Source organism: Sceloporus undulatus, chromosome 1 (genome assembly GCF_019175285.1).
Source record: "Sceloporus undulatus isolate JIND9_A2432 ecotype Alabama chromosome 1, SceUnd_v1.1, whole genome shotgun sequence".
Taxonomy (NCBI): domain Eukaryota; kingdom Metazoa; phylum Chordata; class Lepidosauria; order Squamata; family Phrynosomatidae; genus Sceloporus; species Sceloporus undulatus.
Window position 1 is genome coordinate 160,421,281 of NC_056522.1, and position 19,057 is coordinate 160,440,337.

General features: G+C 46.3%; 1 pseudogene; it reads left to right on the forward strand.

The window, feature by feature from the left end:
* LOC121925490 overlaps positions 1–18,434 on the forward strand; it is a 34,497-nt pseudogene extending 16,063 nt beyond the window's left edge.
* Positions 18,435–19,057: the final 623 nt, after the last annotated feature.

Consider the following 19,057-nt stretch of genomic DNA (forward strand, 5'->3'; position numbering starts at 1 on the left):
CTTTCATCCTCCATTTTGGGTTCCCTGAAGGACTCAGACTGCCAACTGACAAGCGTTGAGGAAGAGGAGGCCATTTTGTGTTCCGGCAGCCATTTTGTGTTTCAGTGGCCATTTTGTGTTCTGGCTTGTGACTGTGGGGAATAATGTTCCAGAACCTTCTCTGAGTCCTTCTCAGTTGCACAGAGGTCTCTCTTTCTCTCTTGAGGCTCCAAAGAGAGAAGGAGGCCAGGCTCCTTGGGCCAAAGGGAAGGAAGTGTGTCTCTTTGTGTGTCCTTTGTGTGTCTTTTCTGAGAGGGTTTTCTTACACAGCTCTGCTCCTGGGGAATATGAGTTTTATTATTATTATTATTTTTATTATTATTATTTTATTTTTGAAAAATTACAAAAAAACATACAAATATACATACAGATCTACCTATATACAAATATCTAAATCTTACAAATATACAAATAATTCTATAACCGTAACAAACTATATCAACATTATATCTTATTCCCATTAGGAATAAGAAATATAGGTTTTAAAAGGGGTCAGAAACAGGGAGGATAGTTTTAAGACAAGCCTTATTCTTCTTCACAAACATTGGGCTTTGGCTTCTAAGAGGAGGCTAGTCCCCCAAACAAGGCCAAAAGTGGCTTCTTTCGGAGGTTTTAAAAGTCTCCCCAGTTTTCTTATTAAGAGATTTTCAGGCAAGAGGGAAGGTAGCAGACCGACCATCTCATATTACCAAGAATGATACATACAAACATACAAACAAACAAGAAATGAAGAATAAGGATTAGACAGAACAACAAACTGCTTTCATTTAAAAAAGACATTTTTAACAGGATAAAAATTCGACTTGGTTCCTTCTACCCTTTTACAACCAACTGAGGCTTTATCTCCACTACAGAAATAATCCGGTTCAAAACCGCTTTAACTCTCCTGGTTTGGAATCCTGGGATTTGTAGCTTGTTCTGGCATGAGAGCTCTCTGGCAGAGAAGGCTAAGTGTCCCAAAGGTAAAATCCCAGGATTCCATAGCACTGAGCGGTTAAAGTGGTGTTAAACTGCCTTATTTCTATAGAGCAGATGCAGCCTTCTTGGGAAAGAGGATGGGGTAAAGAGAATGAATGCAGAAGGAAAGGAGGACGGACAGAGGACCACCTGTAGCTGGACTGGCCTCCCTGAGCGGTCAAGACCTGAGCTGGGTCGTGGGCAATGGGCACTCTTGATATTAATATTGATATCTTTCACTATTGATTGTAATTAAGGAGGGGATCAGGTTCCTCCATTCTATAGCATCAGTAAAACGTTCAGATGTTGTTAAGGTTCGGAAATGCTGTTTGGGGACTTTTTGTGTTCTCACAGCCATCGGGTGCCATCAGGAAAACCTTTCTGTGTTGTTTAGGTCCAGAAATCCTGTTTGGGGTCCCTTCTGACTTTGGGGCCCTTTCACTTCCATTTTGGGTTCCCTGAAGGCCTCAAACTGCCAACTGCCATGTGCTGAGGCAGAGGAGGCCATTTTGTGATCTAGCTGCCATTTTGTGCTGCTTGTGACTGGGGAATAATGCTCCAGAACCTTCTCTGAGGCCTTCTCAGTTGAACCGAGAGACTCCTCTTTTCCTCCCTGAGGCTCCAGAGCGAGAAGGAGGCCAGGCTCCTTGGGCCAAAGGGAAGGAAGTGTTTGTGCCTCTGGCCCTCCATTTTGAGGTGAAGGAAGGAAGGAAGGAGCCTGTGCGGGTCTGAGGAAGGGGAGGCAGGGGACTCAGGGCCAGTGGGGGGCTGGGAGAGAGAGGTGGGGAAAGAGACCCTCCCTTTGGGCCCTAGCTGGGGAGGGTCCACTGGTCCTTGCCTCCTCCTTTGGGAAAGGGGACCCCCTCAGCCCCCTGGACTCACTCCTGTCACTCATTCCTAGGGCTGTGACTCAGAGGAGTTTCCTAGGCATCACCTTCTGCCCTCCATGGCCATTGGCACTGACCTTTTCCCCATTGCCTTCCCTCCCTCAGCCCTGTGGACCTCCTCCTCCTTCGCACTCAGAGCAACCCTTCTCTACGGCTGAAGAGACGGCCTCTGACCCAGGGACACCCCGGCAATAAAGGACTGCAGGAGAGCCCTTTCTGGGGCTGCAGGAATCAAGGTCTGTACTGAAGGTAGGTCTTTATTCCTGGAGCTGTTTCAATTTTTCAGTCCAGGATTGTGTGGAAGGGTTGCAGCTGAGAGAGTGAGCCCATGCTTTGCAGGCATAAAGCCCCAAATTTAGTCTCTGGCAGCATTGTCTTCCCAGAAAGTAGAAGTGAGATTTCCAGACCCCAGACACACAGAGCACCAGTGAGTCCTTTGTGTGGGGACTGTGTGTGAACATGTTGTTTACTAGAGCTTTATGAGATATTTGTTTCACTGGGTTTATAAAATGAATTTCCATAATCTTCACATTCCAAAAATGAGCATAATCCAGGATGCAATCTTCACTCAAGAAGCAATGGAAATACAGAATCAACTTAGATATCTAAAACAAAGGAATTTTGAACAAGCTAGCTAGCCAGGATGATGGCTTGAAAATAAAATAAGGAAGTTAAAAGAACAAAACATCATTGCGGAAATAAATAAAGATTTGACATTAACATCTGGCCAAAATAAAATTAAGAAGACATTGCAAGAATTCCATGCTAAATTCTATAAAGGATCTCAAACGTCTAGAGCCAAAATAAAGGAGTTTTTGGAAAAAGCTAACTTAAAGCTACTTTCAGACCAACAAAGAAATATATTAAATGGACTGATCACAACAGCAGAAATCATCGAAGTAATAAGAAAAAGTTTTTAAAAGGGAAAACATCAGGACTGATGGCTTCACCGCCAGTTATTATAAAGTATTTGAGGATCACTTGTAAACACCACTCAAATTAATGATAAATGCCATCATAGAAAACCATTATCCTGAAACATGGAAACAAGCTAATATAACTTTGCTGATGGAAGATAGAGATGCAACTGAGGTAAAGACCTACAGGCTAATTTCCTTATTAAATATGGATTATAAATTATTTGCTATGATTTTGGCTGATAGATTCAAAAAAGTTCTTAAAGACTGGATTCATAAGGACCAATCGTGATTTCTCCCTCACAGACAACTCAGTACAGTAATAACATATGAAACATCTTAAATATAATTGAATATTTTGAAAGGCACAACAAAAAAGCTTGCACTTATCTTTGTCGATTTAGAAAAGGCCTTCGATATCATAGGATGGGATGTGTTATTTGTGACGCTTGAAAACATCGAAATAGGAGCTTCTTCTTTAAGATGGATAAAGGCAATGTATAAAGATCAAAGAGCCAAACTAATATCACCCCTTTTGTTCATTCTGATCCTTGAAGCACTGAATAATAGGATAAGATTAGAAAATAAGATCAATGGAATGAAAATTAAAAACAACTGAGTTTAAAATGAGAGTCTTTGGAGACGACATTGTCTATACCCTGGAGAACCCAGAAAAGAGCATAAGACAATTGATGGATGTACTAGTGGAATTGGAATATGTTTCAGGACTAAAGGTAAACAGAGACAAAAGAACATTAATAACCAAAAATATGGGAAAAGGAAGAACAAATCCAGGGAGAAATGTGTGGATTTGAAGTGGGAAAGAAAGTTAAATATCTAGGAATAAATTTAACAAATAAAAACTCAGATCTATTTCACAATAACTGTGAGGCAGCATGGAAGGAAATCAGAAAAGACCTAGCAAAATGGGGGAAATCACACTTATTGCTATTAGGGAAAATGACACTGATCCAAATGAGTTTACTTCCTGAAATACTGTTTCTGTTTCAAGCGATACCCATCATCCAGAATGAAAATCAATTGAATCTGTGGCAAAAGGAAATCTCAACATTTATTTGGAATAAAAAAAGAGCCAGGATAAAACCCAAAATATTTTGGGATGAGAAAAGTAGAGGAGGGCTGTGTTTACCAAACTTAAAACTATTATGCTGCTTGTTTGGTTTGGATTAGAGAATGGGTTATGTTAGGGAATGAACAATTATTATGTCTGGAGGGTGAACATTTAAGATTTGGATGGCATGGATATCTAATTTACAGCAAAGAGAAAGTTTATAAAGAAAGCACAAATCATTTTGTAAGAAAAACTCTATTGAAGATCGGGGGGTTGGGGGGGAACCAAGTGTCCCAAAATATCTTTATGGCATTTGCCGCATGAGGCTCTTTTCGGGAGGAAAAGCATCCAGAAAACTAAATGGTTAAGATACAAGGATGTACTGAAAGAATCACAAGGAAAACTAGAGGTCAAAACACAAGAAGAACTTAAAGAATCTCGTATCTCTATCATCAAATGAGAGAGAGGTTTAAAATAGATGTGAAATTAGAAGGAATACAAAATGAAAAATCGGAACGGAATGAAATTGTAGAAAAAGGAAGTGAAAATGGTTTCTAAATGTTAGAAATTTTTGTTGAAATGGGATACAGAAGAGGAGATAATAATGGTCAAATGGCACAGAACATAGGACATAACCTGGACTACAAACACTGGGAGGAGACATGGAACTGGAGAATGAACTGTACTGCAAGCCAAGATATGAAAGAAAGTGTTTATAAAATGACATATAGATGGCACTTGCCACCTCAGAGAATTGCCCATAGGTACAAGAATACCAAACCCAAGTGTTGGAAATGCTCCTACATTACAGGTTCCTATTTTTGTCTTTGGTGGACTTGTCCAGAAACAAAAAAAAAAATTGGTTACATATATTCAAAATTTTGGTAATGAATTTAAAAATAGAAATTGCCTTCTCTCCAGAAACCTTTTTGTTAGGAATGATAGATAGCAAGATGGAAAAATAACCTATGGGAAACTACATTTTTATTTCTTAACATGTGCCAGGATAGTACTTGCTAGAACCTGGAAAACAGAGGAAGCCCAACCATAGAACAATGGTTAGTTGAAGTGTTTGAGATGGCGGAGATGGATGTGATGACAAGTTGGATGAAAGGGAAAACTGAAGAAAGTGTTTTAAAAGATTGGAATGTATTTTATAATTCTTTAGAAAAATGTTGGAAAGATATTATAATCAGGAAGTAAAGGGTTGTCTGTCAGAATAACGTCAGAAAAATATATGGTATACAAATTGGAAGCGTGAAATGTATGGGTAGAAAGCAGAAGTTGGTTAATAATGTTAGGTATCCCAAACCTGGTAAAACTAACTGTTTACTCAAGGAAATCAGCAAAAGAAGGTCCAGGGAATATAATTAAGTTAAATTAACTCATGAATCTAGTTGAAATAAGGTAATGTAAAGTAAGAAGTAATCAAGGTAGAAGGGTAAAACATTTACTTAAATAGAACAAATATGAAAGGTTTTCCAAGTAGGAGGAAGTCATATTTCTTTTTTTGTTATATGTTTTTATAAAGATAGGTCCGTTAGGAAATATATGTGAGTTATTCCTATTAGTCTTGTCTTTTTAAGATAGTAAGTGAGGTATAGCACATGTATAGGGATGTTTTCATGTCTATTTATGGTTATGTAAAGTTCTCAGTTTGTTTGTCTGTAATTGTTATATGTTATATGTTGAAAAGCAAATAAACATTATTCATAAAAATATAAACAAACCTATACATTTATGGACTTATGTTGCATTAAGTGTAACATATTCCGCAGTGTGCATACTTTTTAAGAATACACAAGGTGAAGTGAAGTGGAAGTGATTTTGACAATAGGTCCATTCAGAAACAATGAATCAGATCCATAAAGTGCTGCAGGTCTTATGCAGTCCAGGAACTAGAACTTCTTCTCTTCATGGGACAGAAAACAGGTCCTCCTCCTCCTCCTCCACTGCATGAAAGAGAAGTCGCATTCTCATCAGTGATGATGACACAGCATTAAAAACTTGCATTCCTGCAATTAACATCTGAGAGGGCCTGAATCCTGTTGGTTAACCTTAGAGTAGACCTACTGAACCCATAAGTATAGGTAAATCCAAATGATTCAGTGATTCTAATCTGATTAGGACTAAGCATAGGATATGATACAAGCTAGGATTTAGGCTTGTATGTGTCTTGAACAAGATATTCCCAAGCCCAGATGGGCAGGGAAAAGTGTGGAAAATGGGCACACTCCACATGGGCAGAGACACTCTCAGAATTATGATATCTCTGCATGCAGAAGGCTGCCATGGCAACTGGGTGCTCCCTTTCCATCAGCTCAATCCTTTGGTGCCTCCCGATCCTGGGAGGAGGGCTGGATAGCATGGAAGGGGAGCAACCTGAAAAGAGAGAGCTCTTTTCCTGCCCTGCCTAACCGGAGGCCTCCCTGGGGGATGGAGGGCAACTGGTTTGGCCACTGGGAGAATGAGAGGCCACCAGGCCAGAAAGGCTGACCCAGCAGAGCCCTCCATTCTCCAGTGTTGCTCTGGGTGGAATGAGGCTACAACTGGCCATTCACTGACCCAGGTACTTCCACAGAGTTGTGGAAGCCCTCCCGCATGGTCATTCCATGCCTGATGAGAGTGTTGGGTGCGAGGCATTGGAGAAGCATCCAGCTGTGTTTCTCTAGCCAGAAGCAAAATGAAGGCATTTTCCTCTGAGGGCTACTGTGGACGTCTGGAGGTTTCAGCAGATGATGCACTCATTTCACATCTAGCTACAGGGACATAGCCAGGGTCCTCTCCAATTCCCCATCCCCTGATCCCCCACCACTCTCACAAGGTATGGAGTGTCAGGACCATGGTAAACAGGTCTGAGGAGATGACATGGATGTGGCCACTAGGTGGAGCTGTTGTGGAAGTCATTGACAACTCTAGTGGCAGTTACATGTGTCAGCATTTAAACAGTGCATCATTGGAATGTTGATGCAACCGTCAACTGTCATTCTCAACTGTCACTGAGGAAGAGTGAGACAGTGTGTGCCTCAGAGTGGGTTGTTACTGGTGGGGATGGTGGATGGTGTCGATGTATATAGTGTTGTACACAGTGGAGCTTCTTATATGAATAAAAGCCTCATCTGAGAGAAGAACATTTCAGTGTCTCTTTGCTCATTGAGAAAGCGACAGGTGTGTTTCTCCAGCTCACAAGCTACTGACTACAGTCAAGGTGGAGAATCTGGCGCCATACGTTAACGTGTTGCCTCATGTGCTGCGCAACATAGCAACGTCAAAAGCGTTTTAACATGGAGTATCTGTTGTGTAGGGGAGCTGCAGTGAATCTATGCTAGGTCCAGGGGGCTTTGTTTGGTGCAGAGGGAGGAAGGGGATGCCCACCTCTGCATTGGCCCAAAGGAGGCATATGTCACCTGCGTATCTCACCAGCAAAATGCTCTTCTCTGTGTCTTTGAGTGATGCAGAATTTCTTGACAAATCAAGCCTAACCCTAGTCTCTTTTCTCAGGAACTTCTCCTCGGCCTCCTTGTACACAGCTTTGGGGCATATTTTGCTGAAAGAGACCCAAGTGCAGGGCCACCAGGACGCGATTGCCCACCTAATGGCCAAAACAGAGACCAAGCAGAGGGAGTTGGGCTCCAAGAGAAAGAGGCTGTCCAAGTACAACAACTCTTTGGTGAGTTGACATCCTGACTATTAGTTTCATTTGTGTCACTGCTGGGGCAGCTCATGAAAGCAAGTGGAGAACATATTGTCCCAGTTTGGCAGAGAAAGTCCTGGTTAATCCTCTGACACCTCACTTTTTCAGGGGCTTTTGAAAATGTCCCAGTTTCTCTCTCTTCCTCCCACTTTCCCCCTTCTCCTCAGCTCTCTTGGGTTGCTGCAAAGTGACTTCCAAGGAGTTTGCACTGCATCAATTCAAAAGGGGGGAGAGGAGAGGAGATAAGTTGCCAGGGTCTTCCCTTGCCAGGAGGCTGAGGCAAAAGCAAACTGCTGTGCCCTTCCTAGCTTGTGTGATCTTCCTCCTAAACAACCTTGGCCATAATATTGTTTATTATATTTTATATTATTTTGAAAGGATTCAAGACAAACTGAACTCAGAAGCAGTAGCTTTTTGCTTGCTAACAGAATTTAAAGTTTATTTCCTGGTCTGAATTCTGAAGTGATGAAATAATATTTGGATGCACCATGTGCTTTCCTCCCCTTTTGCTTAGTCACTCTCTGGATGAGGGCTATTTTCTATTCCAGGTGACCTTTGCAGATGTGGCAGTATATTTCACCAAAGAGGAATGGAATCTGTTGACGAAGAAACAGAAACTTTTGTACAATTATGTAATGATGGACAATTATGAGAATGTGGCTTCTGTAGGTAAGGAACTGAATCCATTGCTCTTTCTATAAAGACTGAGGGCCCTTTTATACTATATTATTATGTCGCTATCATTCCACTAGAATTATAGAATCATAGAGTTGGAATAGAGCACGAGGGCCATCCAGTTCAACCTCCTTCTGCCATGCAGGAATACACATTCAAATCCCCCCAAGAGATGACCATCCAGCCTCTGTTTAAAGACCTCCAAGAAAGAGGACTCCACCAAACTCTAAGGGAGTATATTTCACTGTCAAAGAGCTTTTACTGTCACAAAGTTCCTCCTAATGTTTAGATGGAACCTCTTTCCCTGTGGCTTGCATCCATTGTGGTGTCTCCTTTTCTCTGTAGTATCAAAAAGCAAACCTGCTCATTGCGCAACATGACACTCTTTCAAATATTTAAACATGGATATTATATCCACTCTTTATCCTCCTTTCTCCAGGCTAAACATAACCACCTCTCTAAGCTGTTCCTCATAGAGCTTGATGGTTTCCAGACCCTTCATCACTTTGGTTGCCCTCCTTTGGACATGCTGCAGTTTGTCAACATCCTTTTTGAATTGTGGGGCCCAGAACTGGACACAGGATTATTCCAAGCGAGGCCTGACCAAAGCAGAATAGAGTGGCACTATTACTTCCCTTGATCTAGAAATTATTCTTGTATTGATGCAGCCTAGAATCACATGAGCCTTTGTAGCTGCCGCATCACACTGTTGGCCCATGTTCAGCTTGTGGTCTACTAGGAATCCTAGAGCCCTTTCAAGCATAGTTTAATTGTGATAGAAACATCCTGTAGAATAGTTGAATCTGTAGTTCAGTGAGGCATTATTGCTCTCCAGTTTCTAAGGATTCTAATTACCCCATCCTAAACTGCCAATTCTAGGATTTTGTGGAAAGAAGCCATGGAGATTAATGCTTTTCACACCCAAATGGTACTCAGCACATCCCTGAGCAAGTTTCCTACCTCTTTTGTCCCCTCTTCCATCCTTTTAAGGCTCCGGAGAGTCTTCTTGGGGGAAAGACTTCCCTTGGTCCTGTAATGGCTCAGAGGGCCCAACAGTGGCAAAATGGGCTCCACTTCCCCAAAGGGATGCTGTGGGATGTTGAAGGGTGCAATATTATTTCATCACCCTCCCCCAAGCAATACAATGTGGGGTTGACCCTGAGATCTCCTCCAAACCCCATCAGTAGCCCATGCCTGTCTTATAGATGTTTTAAGGCTATTTTAAGGCTGCTCCCTGGTGCTTGACCCTTACCAAAACTGGAGTCCATATCCCAGCCCCCTTGCTCTGCCTTTGCCAATGAGTTATTTGTATATTGAGTATCCTGCCTTTGCAGAGGAGAAGGGGGTTGCCGGGTGGACAAACACAGCAGACACAGAATTGGCAAGGAAATGGCCACAACTTTATTAACACAGCAAACATAACAAGAGGGTTGGCCAGAAAGCATGAGGTCTGGATCTGACATCCACCAACCCGTGTTGGTCGATGAACCATTTGCCTGGCCATGCCCAGGCTTCAGGATGACAGAGGGGTAACCGGCCTAAATCTCGCTCACCACTTAAAGCCACCGGCTATGAGCCTGAGCGCATCTTCGCCCCATGTCACCAGGGAACGCTGAATCGATGTCGCCCCCACACTGGCGACATCGCTAGCCCTCAGCACCCCCGGGTCCCGGTGGGACTCCCGATTCCGTGCTCCGCAGCATCGGAAACCACGCCCATCAGATCCACGACCTATGCTGCCGCCACAAAAGGCAATGCCCCCCCCCGGGCTCGCCTTCCGCCAACCCTCACCTGAACTCAAACCCTAACATAAGGAAGCCCTGCACCCCAGGTCCCTGGTGTCTATGCAAATGTCCTTTTGGGGGCGTATGTATCCTGTGAAGGCTCTGGATTTCCATCTGCCCACCCGCTTGATGGTGTCAGCTGGCAATCCTGATTGTGCTGCAACCGTTGCGGCTCCAATGCGAAAGGAATGGCTGCCAAAGTCGTTTACAGGGAGACCTTCCCAACGCAGGGCCATGCGTAGTACCAACACGAGCTGGAACCTGGTGACCGGCGAGCCATCGCTGTGGGCAAAGAAAGCCCCTTGTCGATTAGGGTGGGCTGCCATGAATTTTTTTAGAGTCCGTACTTGGCACAGCCTGTGACCCCGCAGCTTTCTGAGGGTGATGGTTGTTCCCTTTCCTAGCTGGTCACACTTGGACCTGCGAAGTACTAAGAAAACAGCATCAGTTCCAAAAGATACATCCCCCACCTGTAGACAACGGTCGGAAGCATCGGACCTGGAAGCAGGAACCAGCTCACCCACCCACAGTGCCCCAAAGAAGGCCGTAACAAAAGCAGCCCGAAATAGCCTTGCCTCTGTCTTGGATGAGCAAACTTTTTTGAGTTGTTTGGCAATTTTACATAGTAACTGAAAGCAAATGGGCTTTCTGGTGTTGGACCGTCGAGGAATGGCCCTCCTCCAACCCTCCAAGGCCCTCCTGATGCGGAATGAAGAACATGGATCATGGTGACCGCCCGCCTTGGAGAAAAAGGAGATGCCCGCCAGGTGAACCGCCATCGTGCGTGGTGCGCTGTTGGCCTCCCTCAACCAAACTAGGAACTTCAATACAGTTTTTGACCTGATGGGCCAGTGGGGGGTGAGGTCATTAGACCTGAAGAACAAATGGAGTTTGGACATTGCCCTCTTATAGGCCCGGAGGGTGGAGGGGGCCAGCGATTGCAGGACGCTCTCAGTTATCGCTGACTTCCAATCTCCCACAATTCCTCTGGGAAGGGAGTGGGGGAGGGGTCCGCCCCAGACACCAGCGTGCGGAACCTGTCTACCTGGAAACGAGAGAGGGCGTCTGTGATGTCATTATTGAGACCTGGCACGAAACGGGCTCTGAAGGTTATGTTAAATTGTAAACAGTGAAGGACAAAAGGACGTACCAGGAGCATGACCCTCTCAGACTTGGATGTCTGGCTGTTTAACACTCTGACCACTGTCTGGTTGTCACACCAGAAACAGACTTGTTTATTGGCCAGCTGGTCACCCCAAATGTGGACAGCCACCAAAATAGGAAACAACTCGAGGAAGGTGAGGTCTCGCAGGATCCCACTCCCGGCCCAATGTGTGGGCCAACGTTGGGCACACCACTGACCCTGGAAATAGACCCCAAAGCCTAAGCTTCCAGAGGCGTCAGAATGAACCTGCAGCCCATCCCCCAGGTTCCACGGCCGCTGCCACAGGGAAATTCCATTGTAGTTACTGAGGAATTGGTCCCAAATGAGCAGATCCTGTTTTATGCCCTTTGAGATGCGGATGTGATGATGAGGAGCCCTGACCCCCGCCGTGACCCTGGCCAGTCTGGAACAAAAGGCCCTGCCCGGGGAAACCACCCTGCAAGCAAAGTTGAGGTGACCCAGGATGGACTGGACCTGTTTGAGGGTGGCCTTAGGAGAGGAGATGGCGGCTTTGATCAATATATGAAGGGTGAGCAGTTTATCCTCAGGGAGGTGGGAGACCCCTGCAATGGAGTCCAGCTGGATACCCAGGAAGATGAGGGACGTGGTGGGGCCCTCTGTTTTGCCGCTTGCTAAAGGCACACCCAATTCATCGGATTAGTGTTTGGAAGGTATTGAGCAGCTTGATGCACTTATTAGTCCCAGCATCCCCTATGAAAAGAAAGTCGTCCAGGTAATGAGTGACCAGGTGTGAGGAGGCACTTTTTTGACCTCCCATTCAAGGAAGGTGCTGAAAGTTTCAAAGGCTGCACAGCTGACTGAGCAGCCCATTGGCATGGGCTTGTCAAAGTACCACTGGTTATCAAACTTAAAACCCAGCAAACAGAAATCATCAGGGTGAACAGGCAATAGTCTGAAAGCTGACTGAATGTCGCATTTTGCCATAAGGGCTCCACGACCACAGGCCCGAATGAGCCTAACTGCGTGGTCCAGTGAGGCATAGCGAACTGAGCAGAGCTCAGGGGGGATGGCATCATTTACAGACTGCCCGGGAGGATGAGATAGGTGATGGATGAGACGGAACTCACCCGGAGCTTTTTTGGGAACCACCCCAAGCGGAGAAACCCTGAGATTAGGAATGGGAGGGGCAGTGAAAGGGCCCGCAACCCTGCCCGCTGAGCACTCCTTGGTGAGCTTTGCCCTGAAGATGTCTGGCATGTCCCTGGCAGACCTGAGGTTGGGGGCATCGGATGGCACCCTGGGCCCCACCGTGGGGATGCGGAAACCCTTGGTGAAGCCATCTGCCAGGAAGGTAGCTGCTTCATGGGAAGGGTAATGCTGTAAAAGCCTGAGGAGTGCTGCCGGGAGGATTGGCGTGGGAGCCCGCTGGAAGGGGCCTTGGGCAGCCCTGGAGGAATCATTTTTGACCCCCCAACCCCCCGAGTCCAGAGGTGGATGAACTATCTCTTTTTCCAGAGGCTACTGGAGTGGGGTGTCCCTGACGAAAGGGCTGCTGGGATCCGGTGGAGCGAGGACAGGCGATCTTGGCATGGGGGCCTGAGCATGACTCGCAGCAGTGGTCGAACTTGCAAACCGGGCAAACACATCTGCCCTGGTTGAACTCCCAGCAGCAGGGCCTGCGAGGGTCCTTTTTCTCCTGCCACCTAAGATTTCTGGCTGTGTCAGGCCGGCCCCGGATGTGGGGGCCCACCCTCAGCAACCAGATGTCACTATTAATGAGATCCCATCGGTCGAGGGAGCTCTGAGAGGCCCGTTTGCGGAATGCGGTGTCATAGGCAATGGCAGCTGCATCACCCGCAATTGCTCATGCCTTATGAACATTCGTCATGTGGTTGGCCAGGTGCCATGCCCTCTTGGGGTAAGCAATGGATACCACTCCCAAAAAGACAGAAAACCCCTCAGACCAATTGATGAAGGAACGCTCTACTTGTCGAGCTTTATGGTCCTTTTTACCATCCTTCTTAGCAGTGGAATGACTAGACTCGTCCAGGGGCTGGAGGAGGGAGAAAACGTCTACAAATTTTCCCCTTAAAATCTTTTTCCTGGTGCTCTTGGACAAATGGAGCCCAGGGGGGTTTTCATCCCGGGTGAACCTGGGGAAAGAAGGGGCCTGAACACCAACCCACACCCCCTCCAGGCCTGGGTGTCTGGCCCTGCGCCTGATGGCCCAAGCTGGCAGCCCTGGCACCATGGCACCACCCAGCCAATAATCGTCTTTGCCCTGATCTCCCGAGGAGGACTCACCACCTTCCTCCGAGCGACCCCGTCTCTTTTTGGACTTTTTCTTGGCCTTGGTGCGCATCTTGTGCCTTGACCTGGCAGCGGGAGAGGATCTCGATCTGCTTGATGAGGTGCTGTTCCCAGAGGAGGAACTGGAGCTAGAGGTGGTGGAGGAGCTTCTGCTAGATGAGCTGGATGGAGAGTCATCTCTTTGCTGCTGTGTTCTCCTCTTCTTATGTCTTTCGCGCCGCTCCATGCGCTCCATGAATGCTGACATCCTCGCCAGCACATCAGCGTTAGAAGTGGAGGGCACGGGTGCTGGTGAGGGTTCGGCAGCTTGGTGGAATGTTTGATGGTCTTGAGGTACAGGATGGACCGCTGTCGGATGGATCGCTGATGATTGAGGAAGGGTGGGGTGAAGAACCTCTGGTTGCTGAGCCCCGTCTGAGGCAACCTGTTGGAGAGGCGGCTTTTGGATGACTGGATAACGCAGCACTGGAAGTGGTTGGTGTATATCAGGCTGAATTGGCAGCTGACGTGTGTCCAGCTGGTGCTGTGCAGATTGATAGACGATATGATCATGGGAAGCCCTCTGAATTGTCGGCTGATGTATTACTGACTGATGGACCACAGTATCATAGCTGGAGGGCTGACTCAATGGCTGTTGCATTATGGGCTGCTGTAGAGCCTGGTCGAGGATAGCCGGCTGGATATCTAGCTGTTGCAGCACAGCTTCCTGACCCGAGGGATGTAGTTGACCAGCTAGGTGATGAGCAGGAAGCTGAGCAGCGAGCTGTGTCGTTGGTCACTGTAGAGGGACTGGCCGTTGAGGCACATCCTGGTTGGCAAGGGGCTGCCGTCTTTTAGGGGCCAAGGAGGCCCAAGATTTAGCTGGCCGCCCAGTTTGACCTCTAGTGATAGGGTGGGATGGGTCGACCTGATGACCCTTGGATTTTTTGGCTTGCGCCTTTTTTGGAGGCATGCTGGCAGCCCCAAGAAACAGCCCTTTTTTTGTTTTTTGTTTTGTTTTGTTTTGTTTTGTTTTTATGTGCAGGCCTGCGGCCTAAACAGGGCAAAAGAAGAACATGACCGGGGGGGGGGGGAGGCAGAGGTGGCCGAGAGGCCTACATTGTCCCAGGGGAGGCTGGCGAAAATGGGGGAAAATGGAGGGCTGGTCCTGTGATACCTGGTGTTTGGTAGCTCCTCAGGCACTCGGCCACGTGGCTGGCTGACCCGTGGGGTCCTTCACTTTCTGGGAAGGAGCCTGCTGCAGTGGGCGCTGGCGCCAATGGCGCCGCAGTTGTGGCTGCTGCGGTTGTTGTTGCTGTGCCGCCGCCGCACCGCCACCGCCGCACCACCATCACCAAAACCACCCCTGCTGCCAAGCCAGCAAGAGTCAGGAACGATACCTGACTCTCTTCCCGAGCCGGCAAAAAATGGCGCCGAGGCCAGGGCGACCAGGGCCTTAAAAAGGTGCGCCAGCCAATGGCTGGCCGGGAATTGGGGTTGGTCCCGCCTCCCGGCCAATCAGGCCCCAGCGCCCTTGAAGACCACCAATCAGCGGCCACTTCTGCCCCGCTAGGGAGGCTGCGAGCTGTAGTTCCCGGGCCTGGAAGGGGCCAGGCGGTGCGGCACTTCCTCTTCCACACCCAGAGGAGTCTGGGAGCGGAAGTCTGGGCCCTACGAGGGCAGGGAGCTCCGCGGCCTTGGTGGCTCCCAGCTCTGCCCAGGCCAGCCGCGGCAGGGCCCCGCAGGCCGCCATGCCCCCTCCCGTGGGGGAGCCCACCATTCCTCCCCTCCCCATCTGCAACAGAACCAGCCCGGTGAGTAGGGTGGTCCCATTTCTCAACAAATGGGCCTCAAAGTGTCCCTTTTATGCATTACATAAATGGGTGTGTGTCTGTGATAGACAGACGGAGGCAGGGAAGAGATGCTGAAAATGAGATGCGGAAGTGGTGCAGATGGGTAAGAGGGATGGTTGGAGAGTGGAGGGAGAAAGGTAAGGGGATCTGGCAGATGGGAGACAAGAGGGGAAGGCAGGAGCAAAGCCAGGATTGCCTAGCTCTTTGTAGAGAGGAAGGGACTTCTGGAAAGGGCCAGGAGAAGGGTCTTGGGGATTGGGAGGCAGCCACGAACCTGACAGATTTTAAGAACTGAACTGGTGAGAACCAGCTGAGGTCCTTGTTTTCAAACATATGAAGGGGTTCCATTTAGAAATTATGAGCAATGTCTATGAAGAGAGGAAAGGGTGACACAAAAATTCCTTTTTGTCTAATGTTTCTTTTCCAACCTGAGCTTGCTTAGCTCCATGGTTGATTCCAGAGGCCCTTTGTTACCCAAAATGCTGGAGTCTGGGGAGGACACTTCCAAGTGCTATGCTTTCAGGGGAATTTCATACTTAGCTCAAATGAGAGATTGGGGCAACAGTGACCTCGGGAGTCTTCCTGTTCCAGACACCACCACCACCGGCGTTAGGGGAATTCTGTGTATTCTTGAGCCCTATTTAAATGAATGGGGCTCCGCACAGTGGAACGGCGCGCCCGCCACAGGCACAGGTGCCATTAAACCCTTTTTCCAGTGTGGCTTTTAGTGTATGCTGAAATCTGCGTAAGGCATGCCTGCGTATGACGCAGGAGAACTGTACACGCATGCACATGCAAGAACTAGGTAACAAAAGTGGGCGTGGTGAATAGATGTTAGGCTTTGCTAATGGGAATACATAACCAAGACAGAATTTGATTCTAATTGCTGAGGGTCCAGAATGGGGAGAGAAGTCCATGGCAAGTGGAGCCGGCGAGTGTAGTGAGGTGTTTAGCAATGTAAACCAACAGAGTGTCTGTCTGCAACTGGACTGATGCTGAAGAAGAACCAGTTGGTATATTTATACTGAAATTGTTGCTAGTGGGCAGAATCCAAGTTTTCTATAAGGTTTAAATCACTTTAGAATGTTTCCTGGGTGGGGAAAATATAGTCAAAATCAAATTGAATGCAATGGGTGCTTGGTGCAAATATCTCAGACATAAGGGATTAGCACACTGGTCCTCATAGCAGAGTATGGAAACAAATTTCCACATACAGGTTTTGGCAATGCACTGACCATTTTTCACAATTAAAAATAATTCACAGACACAGTTGATTTCATCTGAATCTTTGGAGGTTCTCTATCCTGAGTTGCAAAATAATAAAAATATTTGCAAGCTCTCCTCTCTGACTTCCGTCATGTTCACCATCTCTTATATACACAACTCCACTCCAATCCTATCCACAGCAATCCACATGTGACCTGTATTCTGTCTTGGTTGTGATTCACTTCATGGTGCCACACAGCATGAAGTGACCTCTGCAGTTAGCTTGCATCATGCCATGTGCTCTGACTCAGCTCTCTCTGCCCGTCCCACAGGATATGATGCCACTTTTCAATCAAAATATTTTTACACATGTTTAAAGGAATCTTTTTTCAACAGTCTGTATGGCTATCTGCTTCTACTGATTACCTCAAGGTAGTTCCCCCACAATCTCTTCTTTGACAGCTCCTGTGAGTAAGGATATAATCGTTTCATGAATTTGTGGCATCTGCAACAGGGTCATGCTCAGGTCACCCACCCCAACTTTATTAATTTAATATCAAATAGGGAGGTGTGAACATAAGGCTAAATCTTGGGCTAACACTTTCTTCTCTTAACTCTGATATTCAATATTTTCTGTCATTATCTTTCTTTACAGCAGAACATGTCAGTCATGAGAGAGTCTACACAGGAGAGAAACCATACAAATGCCAACATTGTGGGAAATGTTCTTCTTCAAAGTCAGACCTAGTGAAACATCAGAGAGTCCATACAGGAGAGAAGCCATACAAATGCCAGCATTGTGGGAAATGTTTTTCTCGGCAGTCAAACTTAGTGACACATCAGAGAGTCCACACAGGAGAGAAGCCATACATATGCCAGCATTGTGGGAAATGTATTTCTTCAAAGTCAAACCTAATGATACATCAGAGAGTCCACACAGGAGAGAAGCCATACATATGCCAGCATTGTGGGAAATGTTCTTCTTCAAAGTCAGACCTAGTGAAACCTCAGCGAGTCATTACAGGAGAGACGGCCATACAAATGCCAGCATTGTGGGAAATGTTTTTATTTGAAGTCAGATCTAGTGACACATCAGAGAGTCCATACAGGAGAGAAGCCATACAAATGCCCGCATTGTGGGAAATGTTTTTCTCGGCAGTCAAGCCTATTGACACATCAGAGAGTTCACACAGGAGAGAAGCCATACAAATGCCAGCATTGTGGGAAATGTTTTTATTTGAAGTCAAAACTAGTGACACATCAGAGAGTTCACACAGGAAAGAAGCCATACAAATGCCAGCATTGTGTGAAATGTTTTTCTCAGCAGTCAAACCTAGTGAAACACCAGAAAATCCATACAGGAGAGAAGCCATACAAATGCCAGCATTGTGTGAAATGTTTTTCTCGGCATTCACGCCTATTGACACATCAGCGAGTCACACCGGAGAGAAGCCATACAAATGCCAGCATTGTGGGAAATGTTTTTATTTGAAGTCAAAACTAGTGACACATCAGAGAGTTCACACAGGAAAGAAGCCATACAAATGCCAGCATTGTGTGAAATGTTTTTCTCAGCAGTCAAACCTATTGAAACACCAGAAAATCCATACAGGAGAGAAGCCATACAAATGCCAGCATTGTGGGAAATGTTTATATTTGAAGTCAGAAGTAGTGACACATCAGACAGTCCACACAGGAGAGATGCCATAGAAATGCCAACAATGTGGGAAATGCCTTTCTTCGAGGTCATGCCTATTCAATCACCAGAGATGCTACACAGGAGAGAAGCCACACAAATCCAAGCAGTGAACGGACTTTATTTTTGTAAAGGAAGAATACAAAAATATTTTTTCAATCCAGCAGTGCTAAGAAAAGGCCCTTATGAATTCATTTGTATGGTTTTTCTGTCCATATGTCTGGTTATGTTTTCAAGTTTTGTTTTATTAAGTTTAAGTTTTAATTGCTACTAGTATAGATAATTGCTTTGGTTTTTCAATTTGCCTGGGGATTATGGGTTGTGGTATAGGTTAGTTAGATGGGGGGCTGGGATTTGTTGCAGCTAGCTAGAATAGCAATGCTAGCATTTGGAATTTGTGGGATGTTGGCTGAAGTAAGATGGGGATCGGCAGTAAAAGAAAGGGAGCTAGCTTCTTCGAATGTCTGGGGCAGGGAGAGATTGTGCATGTAAGAAGGATTGCAAAGTGGGGCTGGTTAATAGTGGGGGATAGATGGTGGGAATTAGAGGTGGGGGCTAGGTTTCGTAGAAGGTGGAGTTTTAGGTTTTGGGGTTTCAATACATTCTTTGGCTTGGGGAGGGCAGTTCTGGCTGAAACACTTAATTTCTGACTGTGTTTTCAATAAAGTTCTTTGCTATTTCAACACACTGGGCTCTTTGATGCACAGAAGTTGTGAATTTGCACAAAACGGACACTTTCCTCTGTCCTCAGTCCTCAGCTCCATTCCCAGCCATAGGAACAGCAGAGGCAAACACACATACATCTGTATATATCTATATACATACAGTATACACAGAGCCTTCCTTTCCTGCCTTTCCTGGG